Raw genomic sequence first — 21026 nt, forward strand, 5'->3', positions numbered from 1 at the left:
CAATAGTGTAACCTTTTGGCTTCGGAACGATTTGCCACACTTTGTTTCTTTTAAATTCTTCCAGTTCCTCTTGCATTGCTATAACCCAATCTGGCTCCATTAATGCTTCTTTGATGGTTCGGGGCTTGACCGAAGACATAAATGCTACGTAGCGACAATAATCAGATAAGTCTTGTGAGGATCAAGTTTGGATACCTGCTGATGGGTTTCCGATGATTTGACCTGGTGGGTGATCCTTCGTCCATACGTGTAGACGATGTTGAAGATGGTCAGCGACCGCGGTGGATGGGATGTCTTCAATATCTGAAGATTCTGCGGTTGGGGACGTAGTTCCCCCTGGACTTGTGAGCAGCCCGTCGAATTGTCTTGATTTGGGAAAGTGGGATTAGAGTTTGCTGGAGCAAAAGATGGAGGTTCCCCCTGGATTGTTGGAAGTGTGATAATCCTTGGGTCAATGTTCTCTATATTGTCATCATCTGAGTCAGAAGAGACATTTGATGGTAAGGAATCTCTGCGGATAGGAACTGGAAGTGCATCATCAAGTAATGGAACCTCGATGGTTGTCACTTGATCCGGAGTGGAGCTTTCCCCTTTAACCGGCGAGGTGGAAGTATTGAGTGATACTTCATCGGATAGAGATCGACCAGATACCTCAGCATGCTGTTGTTGAGCTTCCGAGGACACAAGAACTTCGGATAATTTGGCTGTCTCTACGGGGTCGAAGAGATCGTCATAGTTTACTTCAACTATGTTTAGAGGACCCGAAGAGGCAGGAATATCACTTTCCAGGATTGCTTTGGTTTCGGTTGATGGAGCAATGTTCCGGACGTAATAGTCATCGAATTTGACATCAAAGCTTTCAACTATTAGCCTTGTGCGTCTAATGAGAACCCTAAAAGCTACTTTGTTTGTAGAGTATCCAAGAAAGATGCCTTCATCAGACTTCGGTGTGAACTTGTTAAGATGATCTCTGTTGTTGATCACAAAACATCTACACCCAAAGATATGGAAGAATCGTACATTTGGTTTGCGGTTGTTAAGGCCCTCATAAGGAGTTTTACAGAGACGCTTGCAGACGATGCTTCGGTTTTGAACAAAGCAGGCTGTGGCCACTGCTTCGGCCCAGAAGTAGAGAGGAAGGTGTGCGAAGTTAAGCATAGATCTGGCTGCTTCTACCAGAGTTTGGTTTCTTCGCTCTACTACTCCATTTTGTTGCGGTGTGTAGGGAGCTGAGAAATTGTGAGTGATACCCTTTGAAACCAAGAAACTGTTTAAGAGATGGTTGGTAAACTCGGTTCCATTATCACTTCGGATGCGGCGTACTGGTAACTTGATCTGAAGTTCAATTTCTTTGATAAAATTGATCAGTATCTGCGGAGTTTCGGATTTGAGTCTAAGGAAGAAGACCCAAGTGAAACGATTGAAATCATCAACTATAACCAGTATGTATTTTTTGTGATGAAGACTGGCTACGGTAGATGGACCGCAGAGATCAATATGCAGGAGTTCCAGTGGTTCAGATATTGAGGAATCAATTACCATAGGATGGCTTGCCTTTGACTGCTTGCCACATTCACATGCAGGACAGAGTGTATCATTGTTGAATTTGAGAATTGGAAGACCTCAGACGAGTTCTCCGGTGACCAGATTGTTGGTCTATCTGAAGTTAAGATGAGCTAGCTTGCGGTACCGTAGCCAGCTGACTTCAGAAACTACTTTGGATAGAAAGCATAACTGCGGTTTCCCAAAGATTAGAGAGACGTCTAAAGGATACATGGTTCCTTCGGACTTGGATTTGATCAAACATGTGCTTCTATCACTTGTCATTATGTAGCAGTATTCATTTTCAAATTCAACTCTGTGACCTGCTTTACATAGTTGGCCTACACTTATGAGATTGTGTTTAAGGCTTTCTACGTAAGCAACCTTTTGAATAGAAAAGTTTCCTGTAGTAAGAACACCATAACCTCAGATTATTCCATTTGCATTGTTACCGAAGCTAACATGTCCACCATTGCTGATTGGCCTGAAGTCCCGAAGGTATTCTAACCTTCCGGTCATGTGCAAGGAGCAGGCACTGTCGATTAACCATTCTTCTTCTTGTTCCTCCTTGCACAACGCCTGAGAATTACACGGTTAGTTTGGGCATCCAAACAAGTTTGCAGCCCGGGGCTACAGATGAATTTTTTATGGATGCACGAGTCGAGGTTGTAGGGACAGGTTTCATGTCAACTTTTAGACCTAGTCCTGGGTGTTTGTAAATTTTTGGAGTGTTGCGAGATTTAGAAAAGTTACGAGGTTTTTGAAAAGAACTAGATTTGACATGAAATGAACCTTTTTGACAATTACACTGACATGCAGAAATATTGTCATTTACCCTGACACTTTGTTTGGTCAGCGGTCTTAATGAAGAGGTAGGCTTGTGACCAGTCCGAGAGAGGTGAGATCTGACGGTAGTGGTGTTGGTATTTGAAAAAGTACGTTTTGCAGAAGTAGGAGCACGTGATGACCTCTTGGAGAGTGATTTCTTAAAATTTTGATGTGATTTTAAAAGTGTTGGAGTTGGTAAAATCCCCTTCCATTTTGGGTCATCTGAGGAATAGATTTGAAAACCATTGCTTCGAAAAGACTTCACTTTCTTTTGGGTTGTGTCCGATGTTTTTGAAATGGCTGTTGAAACTGTACATTCCTTTTTGTTTGTTTTCTTGAATGAAGAGTTTGTTGAAAGATAATGTGAGAAAACAAACTTTTCTGGACTCTTAGATTTTGGAAATCGGACATGTTTTTTGGTTTTTGAAACGATTTCCCGATTTTTGCCTCAGGATCGAATTTCCTCTTTGAAAGCCTTTTTAGCCTCGGTTTTTGGAGAACCGCAATCATTGGTGTTCAGTTGCGGTTTCCTTGAAACTTTTGAAATTTTTTGAAAACGAGGGCTAGATTCATCCGAGCTAGAAGATTCAGGATTTTGAGAGCATTGACCTACTTCAAAGTTCTCTATGAGTACTTCATGATGAATTGGCTGAAGAGTTACTGAGCTTTTGATTGAGGACTGCGGTAAGGATGATCGGACTACCGCAGAATAAGACTGAGTTGGGACTTCTGTGTGACATTTGATGAGAGGTAAATGAACGTACTGTGGTCCATGACTGCATTGAGGGACACTGCGGTCTGGGGGCAGGGCTGGAAAGTCCATTGAGACTTCGGGACCTTTTATGACAATTTCCTCATCAACAACTGATGAAGTCTGAGAATTGGGGTAGATTGTGCCACAGATAGGGATTTGATCACTTGAGTGACAGGAAAATTCAGGCAGAATTCCTCAATGACACAATTGTTACTTAGATTATGAAGTCTACCGAAGTGAGCTATGATGTCTTCGGGAAAGGTTTTGTCATTGACTGGGAAATGGAACTCTCGGTCGGGAGGGACATAAAGTCGATCTTTGTTAAACCGGGGTGAGGAATCCTTTGTGGTAGGATATCCATTGGACCAACCCCAATTATAGGTGTTATCTACGGTTCCATTGTTCACAAGATTTTTGATAGCTTCACTTTCATTGAACAGTTTTTCTATTAAAAGATTTAAACGTACAATCTCACTCTGAGCTAAGTCTCTTTGATTCAATGTTATTTCTAGTTGTGTTTCACTCAACATTCTTGCATCTTTCTCTAACTCTAAGTCCTTTTCTAACATAGCTACTTTGAGTCTTTTGTTATCCAGTCGTCCTCTTACATGAACATCTCTTGGGACGCTATGTTCTTCTCATCTGGAGCTTTGTTATTGTCTGTAAGGACGGCAGCACACGTGTCATTAATATTGTCTATGAATGGTTGACAGTCATGCATGCTATAATTTAGAGTTTGGATCATGAATTTTAGTTGTTTGATGATGCTCAGAGTCCCATCCTTTGCCATATAGCAGTAGTTCTTTTCCAGCTTTATAGACTCATCATCATTCGCAGTTGCCAGCATGCAAATCTTGCCATTTCCCTTGATGTTGCTGATGTTTTCATCTTCATCTCCGGATGACCAAACTTGATGGTCCCTCTTTACATGGGCTACGTATGCCCTTGCTTTTTTCCTTTTCTTCCAATTCTTGAGCCATTCTAAGGTAGAATGCTCTATATTTCACTAGATTGGCTTTACAGTCCTTTGCAAAGTGATTCTCCTTGTTACACTTGTGACATATTACGACATCACTTTTATCTTCTGATGAGGTACCGGAGTCAGTTGGATTAATGGGCTTCAGTGCTTCTTTGGTTTGAGCAGTCTGAGATTGCGGTGGTGGGTGAGAATTTTTGGGATATCGAGAGTGATTATTGAAGTTGCGGTTGAATGGAGGTTTGTTGAACTGCTGATTCTTACGAAAGGAGGGAGGTGGTAGCCGGTTGAACTATTGGCTAACAAGAGCTATAGCATTCTGAAATTCTTCTTCGTCGTCATACTCTGAGTCAGCTTCGTATGATTGCGGAGGATTGTCATACGAGGGAGAATAAGATTGAGTATGTGGAGCTTATGTTATAAGATCCAGTGGTCCTCCGAAGTCAGCACATTCTTTGAGTACGGTGGATTCTTGTGCTTGCAGTTCACCGTAGAGCTTGTAGAGAGATAAAGAATGGATCTTTCTATCTCCTTGGAATATCATCTTAGCAGTCGTCCAGTGTCTTCCCAAACCATTGAGAAATTGAAGATTTGTTTCATGGTTACTTCAGACCGTGCCAGCATTAGATAACTTAGTGAAAATCAGGTTGAACCTTTTGAAGGAGTCTTCCAAACTTTCGCCGGTATGAGCTTTGAAATTGTTGAACTCATTGAGTGCGGTTGTTAGCTTCTTGTCTTGAGCTTGTTCTGTGCCCTCATATAAGTTTTTGAGAACATCCCATATCTCTTTTGCTAATTTGCAGTTTATGATAATGTTGAAGTTGTCAGGAGCAACTCCACAAGAGATTTAATAAAAGGCAACAGCATCATTTTCCATTTTATCGAGATCGTCTTTGGTGGGACGATTCATGGCTGGTTGACCTCCTCCTAGTCTGGCTGTGGCACCGTCGGTTTGAACTGGTGTAAGAACAGGGACATGTGGCCCTTCTTCTACAGATCGCCAAACATCTCTTCCAAGTCTCCTTAAGTATCTTTCCATCCTCTGAGACCAGTGATGGTATTCGTTTGCTACCAGTATTGGGGCTCTATTAGAACCACCAACGCTGTTAGAAACGTTGAGAGATAATGCTTGTGCCATATTTCCTTGTTTTTTTTAAAAAAAGGATATTTTGTTTTGAGAAATGAGCTTCAGTGGTATAGAAGGCCTTTTGAAAATCATAGTTTTGCTTCAAAAAGCAACCACTTTAGCTCTGATACCAATTGTTGAGAGAAAAACTTGAGTCACATTTGAACAAACGTTAGAACAAGTGATAATGTGGAATAAAGTTTAACTCAAAGGATCATTAAAGCTTAACAATAATAATAATAAGTTAGAGTTAGAAAGTTAGAAAGTTAGATGCGTAAATATAACGAAACATAAATAACAGCACGTATTATATCAAGTATACACTCAAGTTGATTCTTAACAAGGAATGTAATCAGACCAAGTTAGTAAGTGTGATCAAACTTAGTGATTAAGTCTAGAAAGACTTGCTCAGAAGAGAGATTTTAGAGAGTTACGATTATATTTAAGTGATAAGGAAGGAGTGAGTAAGATGAGTGATAAGATTCAAGATGCGTAAGAGAAGTATTTTCATTTAGAAAGAGAGAACTCTATTTATAGAGTCTCGAAGATTACATACAGTCTAATCTGTGAAGAGTTGCCACGCAGGGCACATAAGATAAAAGAAAGTACTTATAAAAACAGATATAAGACTGAAGCTAAGAATTGATGACGATGACTGCGGTTGCTGATATTGATTGCGGAGAGAGATTGATTGCGGTTCCTAAAGCAGCTTCGGATCTCTTTTATGTTTAAGAGGGTCACTTTAAGGTTTCAACAAAATCCTCTTGGGATTTAGCTGGGGGAGAGTCTCCACGTTTAGATGAAGCAGACACACTTACTGTGTCTGAGTGGCTAGGAAGGGTTGAAGCAAATGGGCATGCGGGGACCCCAAGGATTACTGGAGTCTTTTGAGAGACTTCAGTATTAATCCGGTCACGCATTTGGCTATAACTTTGGTTGGTTTTGCGTTTCTTGAGAACAAGGATGTGGACAGAGTCATCATCAGACTCATTTTCAACATTGACTGCGGGGGTCTGAACTTGATCAGAGTCTTCATCTGAAGAGACAACGTGTCTGAGTTTACGTTTCTTGGATGGTTCGAATTCTTTGGATGGAGTGTTTCTCTTGGACTTCCCTCGTGAGGTCTTTCTTGAAGAAAGCTTCTTGAGTCTTTGGGCTAATGGAAGATTAGAGAGAGTAGTGGAAGATGGAGTTGCGGTATGTTCAGGATCACGGGGTGCGGTAGAGGCAAGTATATTCTGGTTGGGAAGAGGCGAGGTAGAAAGGTATGGGTCAATACCTTTCGTAGCCTTAATGTGATCAGTGACTATTTTTGTCTCAAGGCCAACAGTAGTCAAAATATGAATGGGTAAACATCTTAGAGGTCCAAAAACAGATTGATCTTTAGAGGGAGGGTACCTTTTGAGATCACGAGTGACGAAGAAATTGATGTCACTGCCCATGCTGATCTTTGCATCCCGGTGAAGGTCTGAGATCCATAAGGACCAAAACCTTGCAAAGGTGAGTTCGGTAGGATTTGCCCTTGGATTCTCCTTAGGGATGTACTGAAGGAAGTCATACCATAAGATCTGACCGTAGTTGACGTCGTGGCCTGTGAAGATACTTCAGACGAGCTCCAGCAGTTTGAAGCCCATGTTATCAGTGCCTCCGGTTCTTCTAGACAGACTGCAGATCACATAGTGACAGACGAACTGCCAGACCGCAGAGAGTTGGTTTTTCTTGAATTCCCCAATCCCTTTTAGCTTCTTTTGGTAACCCATTTGGTAGAGTGAGGAGATGATGTCCGTCACACTAGGAGAGATGAATTTGGTAGAGGGATGAACCAGTAGATTTATTACATTCAGAAACTTGTCTTTGGTCAAGATGACCAAGGAATCATCCATTAAGTTTAGCTGAACTTCTTGCAGATTGTTGAGGGGACAGTACGCCGAGAATGCATATGTGAAGAGGGTTGAAATTGGAACTACATCAGTGAAGGAATCAAAGGGTCCAAACAGTGGGTGATTGGTGATGAACTTGATCATGAGTCAAATAGACTCATTGTAGGAGGAATGATCTTCAAAGATTGCCCTAAAGTTGCTTGAGGCAATGGATGGCGATTGGTTCCTTGCGGTGGAATCCGAACCAGCGGGTTGAATGGAACCATAAGCTTTGGATTGCTTCTTTGAGATGCCAGACTTCACCATTTTGAAAAAGTGTTTTGTAGAACTTGCAGAAAACTTGAGTGCAAGAAGGTGAAGAAGATGAAGATCGTCTAAGAGGGTTCAGAAAGCGTAAAGCTTTCTTGGATGAGAGAAAAAAGGTTTTATAGGGGCGGATTTCAAAAGTTTATTGTTTTTACCCTATATATGGCGGTTAAAGATAAAAATCCTTGAGTTTTTATTTTTAACGAAAATGTTAATTTACAGCCACAAAAACGTTTGAAAAACAGAAAAGATTAAATGTGTTTGATTTTCCAAAAATGTAGCATTTAATGAAATGTCAGGCTCATTATCACACGTTTGAGGATCGTGTGGTGAGGGGCTTAAGTCCGTTTAATAAAGGTGGAATTTGAACCGATTTGACAACTTGGGGCAAGGTGGATAAGACAGTTTAATGAAAAAGATTTCTTTTATTGGGAAACTATTTTATTTGATTTCAAACCCAAAATAGGTCTGACAAAAGGATCATTTGAAAAAGGAGAACTGAAAGGGTGATGTTCAATACTAAGGATGTTGTTGAGAATGTTTTTCTAATTTAATGAAGGATCATTAAATAGCACACAACGTCCTTTGGAATTTATGAAGTAGTTGAGAGTTCATTCAATGTGTCTGCGGATTGGTCAGTCATTGCTGATTGATACGTCAATGCTGAGAGATTTTTCATTACGGTGGATGGTTCTCTGACTGCGGTAGAATGAACTGAGATAAACACTTTGAACAAGATCAGAAATAACAAACAATAAGGACCGTAGAAATATAGGTATGATATATGGTTGCGGTACAAAAAGTATACTGAAACCATGTATGATATATATATTTTGTTAGGACCGCATTGGGGACCAGATATGGTCTGCGGTACCTATCAATTCAAAAAGAACTGCGGGTCCAGATTCATCATTCCTAACATTTGTAAGAAATGGTTGAGTTTTGTAGAGTCAAGTGCTTTTGTGAATACATCAGCAATCTCTTCATGAGTGTTAACAAAAATCAGTTCAATGTTACCTTTCAGAATGTGGTCTTTAATGAAATGATACCGTAATTCAATATGCTTCGTCTTAGAGTGATGAATTGGATTGAGGGAAATTGCTATTGTACTCTCTGAATCACAGTAAATCGGTATCCGTAGCATCCTGTATCCATAGTCCATAAGTTGTGTTTTCATCAACAATACTTGTGAACAACAGCTGGCTGCGGCCACATATTCAGCTTCTGCGGTAGACAGTGAGACACAGTTTTGTTTCCTTGATGACCAGCTGACGAGTCTTCCACCAAGAAATTTACAGCCACCGGAAGAGCTTTTTCTATCCAATCTACATCCAGCATGATCCGCATCGGTGAAAGCTTGTAGGCTGAATTCATTCCCTGCAGGATACCAGAGGCCTAGAGTCTTGATGCCCTTTAAGTATCTAAGAATCTGCTTGGTTGCGGTCATGTGAGATACTTTCGGATCGGCTTGGTATCTTGTGCATACACCTGTTCCAAAGACAATGTCTGGTCGGCTTGCGGTGAGGTACATCAGAGAGCCAATTATTCCTCTATAAGTTTTGTGGTCTACTGATTCTCCAGAAGGATTAGCAAAAATCTTATACCCGAAGGCCATAGGGACCTTGGCAGAAGAACAGTTGTCCATTGAGTATTTCTTCAGTAGTTCAGAGGTGTATTTCTCTTGATGGATGAATATCCCTTGAGCGACTTGTTTCACTTGAAGTCCTAGAAAGAAATTAATCTCTCTATTCATGCTCATTTGGAACTTGTTGGTCATGAGCTTTGCAAATTCATCCACCATCCCCTGATCAGTTGATCCGAAGATGATATCATCCACATATATTTGTACAAGCATAAGGTGATTACCATTTGCCTGTTTAAATAAAGTGTGATCAATCACTCCTCTTTTGTACCCAGACGAGACAATAAATTTGGAGAGAGTCTCATACCATGCTCTTGGTGCTTGCTTTAGACCATAAACTGCTTTCTCAAGCTTGTAACAGTGATCTGGGAATTCAAGACATTCGAAGCCCATAGGTTTCTGAAGATAAACCTCCTCTTTCAATTCACCATTCAGGAAGGCACTCTTTACATCCATTTGATGTACATTGATACTCTTGTGAGCAGCATACACTAAGAAGATGCGTATGGCCTCCATCCTGGCTACTGGGGCATATGTTTCATCATAATCAATATCTTCAAGTTGACTATACCCCTTAGCGACTAGTCTCGCTTTGTTTCGGACGACCGCATCGGATTCATCCAATTTATTCTTGTACACCCATCTGGTACCAACAATAGTGTGACCTTTTGGCTTAGGAACGAGTTGCCACACTTTGTTTCTTTTAAACTCTTCCAGTTCTTCTTGCATTTCAGTTATCCAATCGGGATCCATTAATGCTTCTTTGATGGTTCAGGGCTCGACCGAAGACATAAATGCTGCATAGTGACAATGATCAGATAAATCTCTTGAGGATCGAGTTTGAATACCTGCGGACGGGTTGCCGATGATTTGTCCTGGTGGGTGGTCCTTCATCCATACATGTAGGTGTAGTTGAAGATGATCAGCAGCTGCGGTGGATGGAATGTCTTCAATATCTGAAGACTTTGCGGCGGAAAATGGCAGTTCCCCCTTGACGTGTGAACAGCCCGCTGACTTGTCTTGGTTTGGGAAAGTGGGATTAGAGTTTTCTTGAGCAAGTGAGAGAGGTTCCCCCTAGATTGCGGATGGGAGTTCCCCTTGAACCTGAGAAGGTTCCTCCTGGATTGTTGAGAGAGTGATAACCCTTGGATCGGTTTCTGTGTTAATGTTTTCTGTATCTTCGTCGTCTGAGTCAGAGGAGACATTTGATGGAAGAGCAATTCCGCGGATAGGGACCGGAGCTGTTTCCTCAGGTATTGGAACCTAGATGGTTGTCACTTGATCCAGAGTGGAGCTTTCCCCCTCAACCGACGAGGTGGAAGTATTGAGTGACACATCATCTGATAAAGTCGGTCCAGAAACTTCGACATGCTGCTGTTGAGCTTCCGGAGACACAAGAACTTCGGAGAGTTGAGCAGTCTCTACGGGGTCGAAAATATCATCATAGTTTACTTCAAATATGTTTAGAGGACCCGAGGAGGCTGGGATATCACTTTCCAGGATTTCTTTGGTTTCATCTGAAGGAGCAGTGTTGCAGATGTAATAGTCATCGAATTTGACGTCGAAGCTTTCCACTATTAGTCTTGTGCGTCTAATGAGAACCCTATAGGCTACTTTGTTTGTTGAGTAGCCAAGGAAAATGCCTTCATCCGACTTCGGTGCAAATTTGTTTAGATGATCCTTGTTGTTGATCACAAAACATCTACACCCAAAGATGTGAAAGAATCTGACATTTGGCTTGCAGTTGTTAAGGCCCTCATATGGAGTTTTGTTGAGACGCTTACAGACAATGCTTCGGTTTTGAGCAAAGCATGCTGTGGCCACTGCTTCGGCCCAGAAGTAGAGAGGAAGGTGTGCGAAGTTAAGCATAAATATGGCTGCTTCTACCAGAGTTCAGTTTCTTCGCTCTACTACTCCATTCTGCTGCGGTGTGTAGGGAGCTGAGAAATTGTGACTGATGCCTTTTGAAACCAAGAAACTGTTTAGAAGATGATTAGTGAACTCGGTTCCATTATCACTTCGGATGCGGCACACTGGTAATTTGATTTGAAGTTCAATTTATTTGATAAAGTTGATTAGCATCTGCGGAGTTTCTGATTTGAGTCTCAGGAAGAAGACCCAAGTGAAACGAGTGAAGTCATCAACTATAACCAATATGTATTTTTTGTGGTGGAGACTGGCTATGGTAGATGGACCGCAGAGATCAATATGTAAGAGTTCCAGTGGTTCAGAAATTGAAGAATCAATCACCATAGGATGGCTTGCTTTTGTTTGTTTGCCACATTCACAGGCTGAGCAGAGAGTGTCATTGTTGTATTTGAGAATGGGAAGACCTCGAACGAGTTCTCCGGTAACCAGATTGTTCATATACCTGAAGTTAAGATGGGCGAGGTTACGGTGACATAGCCAGCTGACTTCAGATACTGATTTGGATAGGAAGCATAACTGCGGTTTCCCAATGATCAGAGAAATGTCCAAAGGATACATGGTCCCTTCGGACTTGGATTTGATCAAACAGGTGCTTCTGTCGCTTGTCATTACGTAGCAGTAATCGTTGTCAAATTCAACCCTGTGGCCTGCTTTACACAGTTGGCCTACACTGATGAGATTGTGTTTGAGGCTTTCTACATAAGCAACCTTTTGAATAGAGAAGTTTCCTGTAGTAAGTACACCGTAACCTCGGATTGTTCCATTCGCATTGTTGCCGAATGTAACGTTTCCACCATTACAAATAGGCCTGAAATCTCGAAGGTACTCTAACCTTCCAGTCATGTGCAAGGAGCAGGCACTATCCATTAACCACTCCTCTTCTTGATCCTCCTTGCACATAGCCTGAAAATTACACGGTTAGTTTGGGCACCCAAACAAGTTTGGAGCCCGAGGCGACTGGTGGGTTTTTCAAAGATGCATGAACCGAGGTTGCAGGGACAAGTTTTATGTCAATCTTGAGACCTAAACCTGGGTGTTTGTGAACTTTTGAAGTGTTGTGAGATTTAGAAAAGTTACGAGGTTTTTGAAAAGTGCGAGATTTGATTGGAGATGATCCCTTTTGACAATAACATTTACATGAAAGATTTTTGTCATTTACCCTGACATTCTGCTTGGTCAGCGGTCTGAAGGGTGTGGGAACGGTTTTCTGACTAGTCCGAGAAGAGTGAGATTTGACAGCGGTGCTCTTGGAATTTGAAAAAGTATGATTTGAGAGTGTGTGAGCACGTGTAGATTTCCTAGGATGTGATTTCTTAAAAGTTTGAGGTGACTTTAAAAGTGTTGGAGTTGGTAAAATCCTCTTCCATTTTGGATCATCTGAGGAATAAATCTGAAAACCATTGCTTCGAAAAGACTTTACTTTCTTTTGGATTGTGTCAGAAGAGTTTGAAAAGGTTTTAGGAATTGTACATCCCTTTTTGTTGGTTTTCTTGACTGCAGAGTTTTTAGAAAAGTAATTTGAGAAAACAAGTTTTTCTGGACTCTTGGGTTTTGAAACTTTGATTTGTCTCTTGTTTTTTGAAAAAATTTCCCGCTTTTTACCACGAGATTGAAATTCGTCTTTGAAGGCCATTTTTGCCCGAGTTTCTGGAGAACCGCAATCATTGAGATTTAACTGCGGTTTCTTAGATCCATTAGATTGCTTTTGAACACGAGGACTTGATTCATCTGAACTAGAAGGTTCCGGATTTTGGGAGCATTGACCGTACTCGAAATTTTCTATGGGCAAATCATGATGAATTGGCTGAATTGTTACTGAACTTTTGACTGTGGTCTGCGGTTGGGAAGATTGGACTACCGCAGAGTAGGTCTGAGTTATTTTGTTTGTGAGACATTTGATGAGAGGTAGATGGTCATACTGACTGTAGTGAGATACATTTTGGTCTGAGGGAAGGGTCCGGAAGTTCATAAGAACTTTGGGCTTGTCCATAAGAATTTCTTCATTAACAACTGATGAGGTCTGAGAGTTGGGATAAATCGTGCCAAAAACAGAAATGTGATCACATGAGTGACCCAAAAATTCAGGAAGAATTTCCTCAATGACGCAATTATTACTCAGATTATGAAGTCGACCAAAATGAGTTTTGATGTCCTCAGGAAAGGTTTTGTCATTGACTGGGAATTGGAACTCTCGGTCAGGAGGGACATAAAGACGGTCTTTGTTAAACCGGGGTGAGGAATCCCTTGCGGTAGGATACCCATTGGACCAACCCCAGTTGTAGGTGTTATCTATGGTTCCATTGTTCACGAGATTTTCAATAGCTTCACTTTCATTGAACAGTTTTTCTATTAAAAGATTTAAACGTACAATTTCGGATTAAGCTAAATCTCTCTGATTTAATGTTATGCCTAATTGAGTTTCACATAACATTCTCGCATCCTTTTCTAATTCTAAGTCCTTTCTTAGCATATAAACTTTGAGTCTTTTGTCTTCTAATCGTCCTCTAACATTGAACATTTCCTGGGACGCAATGTTCTTCTCATCTAAGGCTTTGTTATAGTCTGAAAGGACGGCAGCACATGTGTCATTAAGATTGTCGAGAAATGGTTGACAGTCATGCATGCTATAGTTAAGAGTTTGGATCATAAGTTTTACCTGCTCAACGATGCTTAGAGTTCCATCCTTTGCCATGTAGCAGTAATTCTTTTCCAGATTGCTTGATCCATCCTCGTCCGCAGTAGCCATCATGCAAATTTTGCCTTTACCCTTGATGTTGTTGATATCTTCATCCTCATCTCCGGATGACCACACTTGATGGTCTCTCTTGACTTGGGCTACGTATGCGCTTGCTTTCCCTTTTTCTTCCATATCTTGAGTCATTCTGAGGTAGAATGCTCTGTCTTTCACTACGTTTGCTTTACAATCTCTAGCAAAGTGATTTTCCTTTTTGCACTTGTGACAAATTACAACATCATATTTTTCTTCTGCTGAGGTACCAGAGTCAGTTGTCTTAATAGGTTGCGTTGCCTCTTTGGATCGAGTGTTTTGAGATTACGGTGTTGGGTGAGGAAGTTTGGGATATCGTGAGTGAGCGTTCTGGGAATTAAAGTTGCGGTTGAAAGAAGGTTTAGTAAACTGCTGATTTTTGCGGAAAGATGAGGGTGGTAGCCTGTTGAACTGTTGGCTAACTAGAACAATGGCATTTTGGAATTCCTCTTCATCATCGTATTTTGAGTCAGCTTCGTATAACTGCGGAGGATTGTCATACGAGGGTGAATAAGATTGAGTGTGAGGTGCTTGTGCTACAAGAGCGAGTGGTCCTCCGAAGTCAGCACAGTCTTTGAGTACGGTTGATTCTTGTGCTTGCAGTTCACCATATAGCTTGTAGAGAAATAGAGAGTGAATTTTTCTATCTCCTTGGACGATCATCTTAGCTGTGGTCCAATGTCTACTCAATCCATGGAGAAACTGAAGATTGGTCTCATGGTTACTTCGGATGGTGCCCGCATTAGATAACTTTGTGACAATTAAGTTGAACCTCTTGAAGGAGTCTTCCAGACTTTCACCAGCATGAGCTTTGAAGTTGTTGAATTCGTTGAGTGCAGTTGTAAGCTTCTTATCTTGATCTTGTTCTGTGCCTTCATATAGGTTCTTGAGAACATCCCAGATTTCTTTAGCTGATTTTCAATTTATGATGATGTCGAAGTTGTCAGGAGCAACTCCACAAGATATCTCATAAAAGGCAACAACATCGTTTTCCATCTTATCAAGATCATCTTTGGTAGGACGATTCATGGCTGGTTGACCTCCTCCCAGTCTAGCTTGTGTGCCATCGTTCTGAACTGGAGTAAGAACAGGGACATGAGGTCCTTCTTCTACAGATCTCCATACATCTCTTCCAATTCTTCGTAGATACCTCTCCATTCTTTGAGACCAGTGATGATATTCGTTTGCCACCAGTATTGGAGCTCTATTTGAAACTCCAACCTTATTAGAAACATTTAGAGATAATGCTTGTGCCATATTTCCTTGTTTTTGAAAAGATTTGTTTTTTTTTGTTTTTTTTAAGAAATGAGCTCCAGTGGTATAGAAGGCCTTTTAAAATCAGAGTTCTTGTTTAAAAAGAAACCACTTTGGCTCTGATACCAATTGTTGAGAGAAAAACTTGAGTAACACACTTGAACAAACGTCAGAACAAGTAATAATGCGGAATGAAGTTTAACTTAGTGGATCATAAAGCTCAACAATAATAATAAGTTAGAGTTAGATAATTAGATAATTAGGTGCGGAAATATAAGGAAATATAAATGACAACAAGTATTATATCAAGAAGACACTATAAGCTGATTCTTAACAAGGATTGTAGACAATCCAGTTTAGTAAATGAGATCAAGCTTAGTGATTAAGTCTAGCTGACTTGCTCCGAAGAGATAACGATTTTAATATTAGAATTTGAAGATCTTTTAGATGAGAGAGTAAATAGAATACGATATTCAAGATAGAGATACTTGAGAGATGTGTTCATTCAGAATAAGAGTACTCTATTTATAGATTCTCGAAGATTACAAAGTTAAATCTGTCTAAGGTGGGCATGCAAGGCACACTAGACAAAGCAATGTAAAGACATAAAACAAATAAAACTAAGGCTAAGCTTGATGATTTCTACTGCGGATGCAGTTCTTGATTGCGGTGTGGAGATTGACTGCGGATCTAGTTGACAGCTTCGGATCTCTTCAAGTTTAAGAGGGTCACTTTTATGTTTCAACAATATTATTAATATTTATCACATAATTTGACCTAATCTATTTTCTTGACAAGATAATTCAAATCAAAATACAAATAATTAATTTTTATCATATAAAACAAGTAATTATCTTATTTATGACAATTATCTTTGAATTGCATTAGGATAATCCATACCATATTGTAAAAATCGGATTTTATCAGCCAAAAATGTTTTTGGTAATTATCCTAATTCAATTTCAGTCAAAATCCCGAAAAATCAGCCCCCAGACTGCCCGACTCGCCGAGTCAGAGAATGGACTCGTCGAGTTCATCTGGTGATTCAACGAGTTCATCAGGCAGAAGCTAGATTTTTCGATTTTCAGCCTTTGAACAATTACAACAAAGCATCAAATACAAAAGAAAAACGATCTAGGCTCTGATACCACTGTTGGGTTACGAGCAATACATCAATCCTATGGTGTACATGCAAACCCTAATGCTTGGATCTAGTTTTTCTAGTTGTACATGCAAAAATTATCCAAGGCTTGCAAACCCTAATCTAGCATACAACAAAATCGATTTCTATAACTAAAACCAAGTTAGAAACATACCTTTGATTGTAGCTTGAAGATCTTGTGCTTTTGAGAACCTTAGCACCTCAAATGTTGTGCCTCTAATAGATCACAAACACCAAAGCAAGTTAGAGAATCTTAGAGAGAGAGGGGAAGGTAATTTCGGCTCTTAAAACTCTTTTTAGGGTTGGTGTAGCCGAAAACTTGAAGCCTAGGGACCCTTTATATATGTGAGGAATTAGGGTTTCAGTCAAAGTCCTTATCCGGTTGCTTAGGCTCTACGCATGCCACAAGAACCTTCCAGAATCAAGCCCTTGGACGAAATCTTATGGGATATAATGTGTCTGGAATAGCCACCATCTGTTGGATTAGGTGTCTAAGCCATAATTATATTTGGTATGTACTTGACCCGATTGTAGCATGGTCCTTTTGGGTTGCCTTCACCGAAGCAACTTGACTGGATGAATTATAGAGAAAGAGGCTATTATGGTTTATTAATATATTATGTAAATAATATCTTAAAGGATAAATCATATTAATTAATTAACATTGGTCAAAAATTAATTTAGAATTAATTTTGTGGTCAAAAGAGGTTAATTGGATTAAAGGGACTGATATTGTAATTATAGGATAATTACTAATTGGGCTAAGGAACCCTAAAGATAGGGTGGACGAAATCCTTATGGATAGCCCATAAGATTTCGTCCAAGGGCTTGATTCTGGAAGGTTCTTGTGGGCTGCTTAGAGCCTAAGCAACCGGATAAGGACTTTGACTAAAACCATAATTCCTCACCTATATAAAGGGTCCCTAGGCTTCAAGTTTTCGGCTACACCAACCCTAAGAAGAGTTTCAAGAGCCGAAATTACATTCCCCTCTCTCTCTAAAATTCTCCAACTTGCTTTGGTGTTTGTGATCTATTAGAGGCACAACATTTGAGGTGCTACAATCAAAAGCTCAAGATCTTCAAGCTACAATCAAAGGTATGTTTCTAACTTGGTTTTAGTTATAGAAATCGATTTTGTTGTATGCTATATTAGGGTTTGCAAGCCTTGGATAATTATTGCATGTACAACTAGAAAAACTAGATCCAAGCATTAGGGTTTGCATGTACACCATAAGATTGATGTATTGCTCATAACCCAACACCATCAACATACCGAAGTCTGATGATATTCCTCCATAGCTGCTCCAGCACAGAGTGCGAGATTAGTCGGTTTTGAGAACCCAGACCATTTTGAAGTTGGGTCTACCATTACTATCTACACAAGATACTCTTTCCCATGACATATCCTGTTTATCAGACATAGAAGATGAAAAAATGTTAGAATTATTAGATGATTTAGGAGTGTAAACTTTTGGTACCCATCTGTATTCCGGTTTAACCCATTTCTTGTTTGATCGGTTGAATGCCTCAGCACTCGTTTTAGAACTTGAAACTGATCGTCGAGATGACATCGACCTAACTGATCTTGGTTTGACTGAAACATCTCTTGAATTTGACATCTTGTCCGACATTCTCTTCTTCTCCTTGGGTGTTTGATTCTTGGCCCTTTTAGTATTCCAGTCACCATTACGTGAACGTGACCTCGAAGGGTTTTTTTTTGTAAGTTCTCCACCTTGAAGCATTCTCCCAACCTTGTTTGTAGTAGGGAACATACGAACGATGTGGGCAATTTCTAGCAATGTGCCCAGGAATCCCACAGTTAAAACAAGTCTGTCTTTTCATATAAATAAGATTGTGACTTGGTCCTTTTCCAACTGAAGTTCATTTCGAAGAACTTCCACAAGCACAAGCACAAGAACATTTATAAGACTACTTGACAGATTTTTGTGGCTGAGATTTTTCAACAGTGGGAGTATCATCATCACAGGCTTTTGAAACATTTTCAGCAGAACTAGTATTAATTTTGTTATGCTTAATCCCATCATGCTCTGTCACTTGCTCTGCACTTGAGGTAGAAGTATCAGAATCGTTCACCTCAACACTTCTAGTGGGGCTGGATTGTTCACCCTCAACTAAAATTGATATAGGGGGCTGGCCATATTGAGCAGGTGTATCTATCTCTTTGGCTTCAAGAGGCGGAGTATAATTATCATTGAATGGAGGTGGAACACTGTGATAACCTAGGCCCTCACCCTGTTTTTCTTTCCACTTTAATTGTTTTTCAATCATTTTCTCAACATTCTTACTTGACACATCAAACTTTTTAAAATTAAAGTTTGCATTTTCAAACTTAATTTCAATGTGTTAAGCTCGGTAGTTAGACTGACCATCTTTTCTTGTGCATAATCATAGTGTTCACATTTAGTGTTGTATTCTTCCTTAATTCTTTTAAGATCTTTGGTTTGGGCCTCTAAATTTTCTTTTAAGGGTTTTTGGGCCTTTCTGAGAGTGTATCCTTCATATTTAAGGTCTTCAATTTCCCTAATTAATAAATCATGTTGATCGCGATAATGTTTAATTTTAGCTTCACAGGACTGAGAGCATGAAGCTTCATTAACCTCCTTGGTACTGTTGTAAGAACTCATTATTTAACTAAAAAGAGTAATTTACCAAAAAAAATATAGATCTGGTTGTGTAGCCAATAAAAATTCCATTTGACTTGAAACCTCGAAAGTCAAACTTTTTGTCCAGCGAATAACCTTGACCGAGGAAAAAAGTTTCTAGACCGAGAATGAAGCTTCAAGACCAAAACCGAGGGTATTTGACCAAATGCGTGGCTTTTTGACCGAATACGAAGCTTTAGGACCGAAAACAAGGTTATTTGATCGAAAACGTGGCTTTTGGATCGAAAACTAAGTTTTAGACCGAGAATGCGAGGCCGCTTGACCGAAATCTTGAAAATCCGAGAATGCGATATCGAATACTCTTAACTGAGATCTTGAAAACCGAGAAGTGGAGCTGACCGAGATCTCACACCGAATACGTGGACTGAAAAGCAAACCGAAAACTGAAGGCGCACCGAGAACCTGCGAGGTTGCGGACCGAGAACGAGGTACAACCGAGAACCTGAACGAGAACATGCGCCCTAATCGAAATCGTTGCTGGCCGCCGATATCTCCTAGGGTTTGACCGAAGACCAAGGTCTGCCGCCAAGATTTCGCAAATTTTTGACCAAAAACACCGAAAGCTTGCCAAAAAACGAAAATTTCAATTATTTGTTACCAAATTCGATCAAACTCCCTAAAATAGTGAAGAACACGAAGAACAATGGCAAAAACTTTGTCAAAGATAAATAAAAAACACCAAGAAATCCAAGAAAAACTTAAAGAAACTCTTAATATTTTGCAATAACCCGATTGATACCAATCCATAGCTCTGATACCAATTGTAAAACCCAAAATCGTGATGTATCAATCGATTTCACTATGATGGTGCGGAATCCCAATCAAGTGAAAATGATGCAAAACGTGATATGGAACAAGAACACAAGATGAATCTTCAATGCACACTATATTCAATGATAGTCTGGTACATAAGATTCGGATTACACTTGGTTTTATCTCTGTTTCTCTCTAACACGTTCTTGGCTGATTGGAATCATACATCTACACCTTTACACTCCTAATAATAGGCTATATATACCTAGACCTAAATAACAAAGGCCCAACCTAAAACCTAAAAGCTTAACCGAAATCACTTGTGATTTCGGTCCAAACACCACCGAAAACATGTTGTTTTCGGTCCTAGACCGAGAACTCTAATATTTATGAAAAGCAAAGTATAAACCACAATTTATGACCTAACACTAAGCCATCTCTAGGGTTCATTTCTAGCCTCTAACCCCCTTATACCTCAGAGAAACCCTAGCCCCATACCCTTGGATATTTGTGGCCTTTTGGGAGAATTTGATAGCTTGGAGAAAAAGAGAAGAAGGGAAGAAGGTGCTCTATTGTCGAATCTTTCATGGAAGCAGCACCAACATCATCTTACACAACATCTGGACCTTTGTAAGTGTCAAAGGATCAATCTTTTTGGCTTAAAGTGGCTCGATTTAGAATATCGTCTGATGTTCTTCATCATTGAGCAAATCTGAAAGGAATGAACTCATAAAGTTGGCAACTTTATGACTCTCCTGAGTCCTAAGAGCATCATATGTTGTAGATCTAGGATTTGGTTGGAATTTTTATCATTGCTTCTGTTTTTGAGTATTTTTAGCTTATTATGACCTAAAATGGATTCTAGACATGTTTTGGCATGCAAGTCTATAAAGCTTTCATCTTTATGATAGATTTGATATTTGAAAACCCTTCTGGAGTGGTTGGGTTAAGGTCTTTCCAAATTAAGGGCTTAATGGTTAAGGCATGGTGGTATTTGGCTTATTTTGGACCTTGGGTTACATATCTTGATCTCTTTCGGCGTCTTAATGGATAAAGTTGGAAACTTTATCCATTTAGACCATAGAATGGACCAGATCTGATCTTTGGAGCTCTTGGAATCGAAGAAAGCTTCTTAATCTATTAAGTTGCTAGGAACGCAACGCCCACGGCGTGGCCATAGTTCACCACGACGTGACGACTAGGAATTTTCCGTTAGTTTGGTCATACAAGGGCCACGACGTAGCCAAGGAAAGCCACGACATGACAGTTGACTAAAGTCAACATTGGCCGTTGACTTTGGGTATGGACTGACTTTTGGTCAAATTTCTATTTTTAGAAAGAAGACTTAAGGTATACATTGTGTGGATTGTTAGGAAGTGATTAACACCCATATTTTGGCAGTGAGGACTGTTAGCTATGGTTG

The sequence above is a fragment of the Lactuca virosa genome, chromosome 5 (assembly GCF_052849685.1).
Source record: "Lactuca virosa cultivar CGN04683 chromosome 5, Lactuca_virosa_CGN04683_v6, whole genome shotgun sequence".
Lineage (NCBI taxonomy): Eukaryota > Viridiplantae > Streptophyta > Magnoliopsida > Asterales > Asteraceae > Lactuca > Lactuca virosa.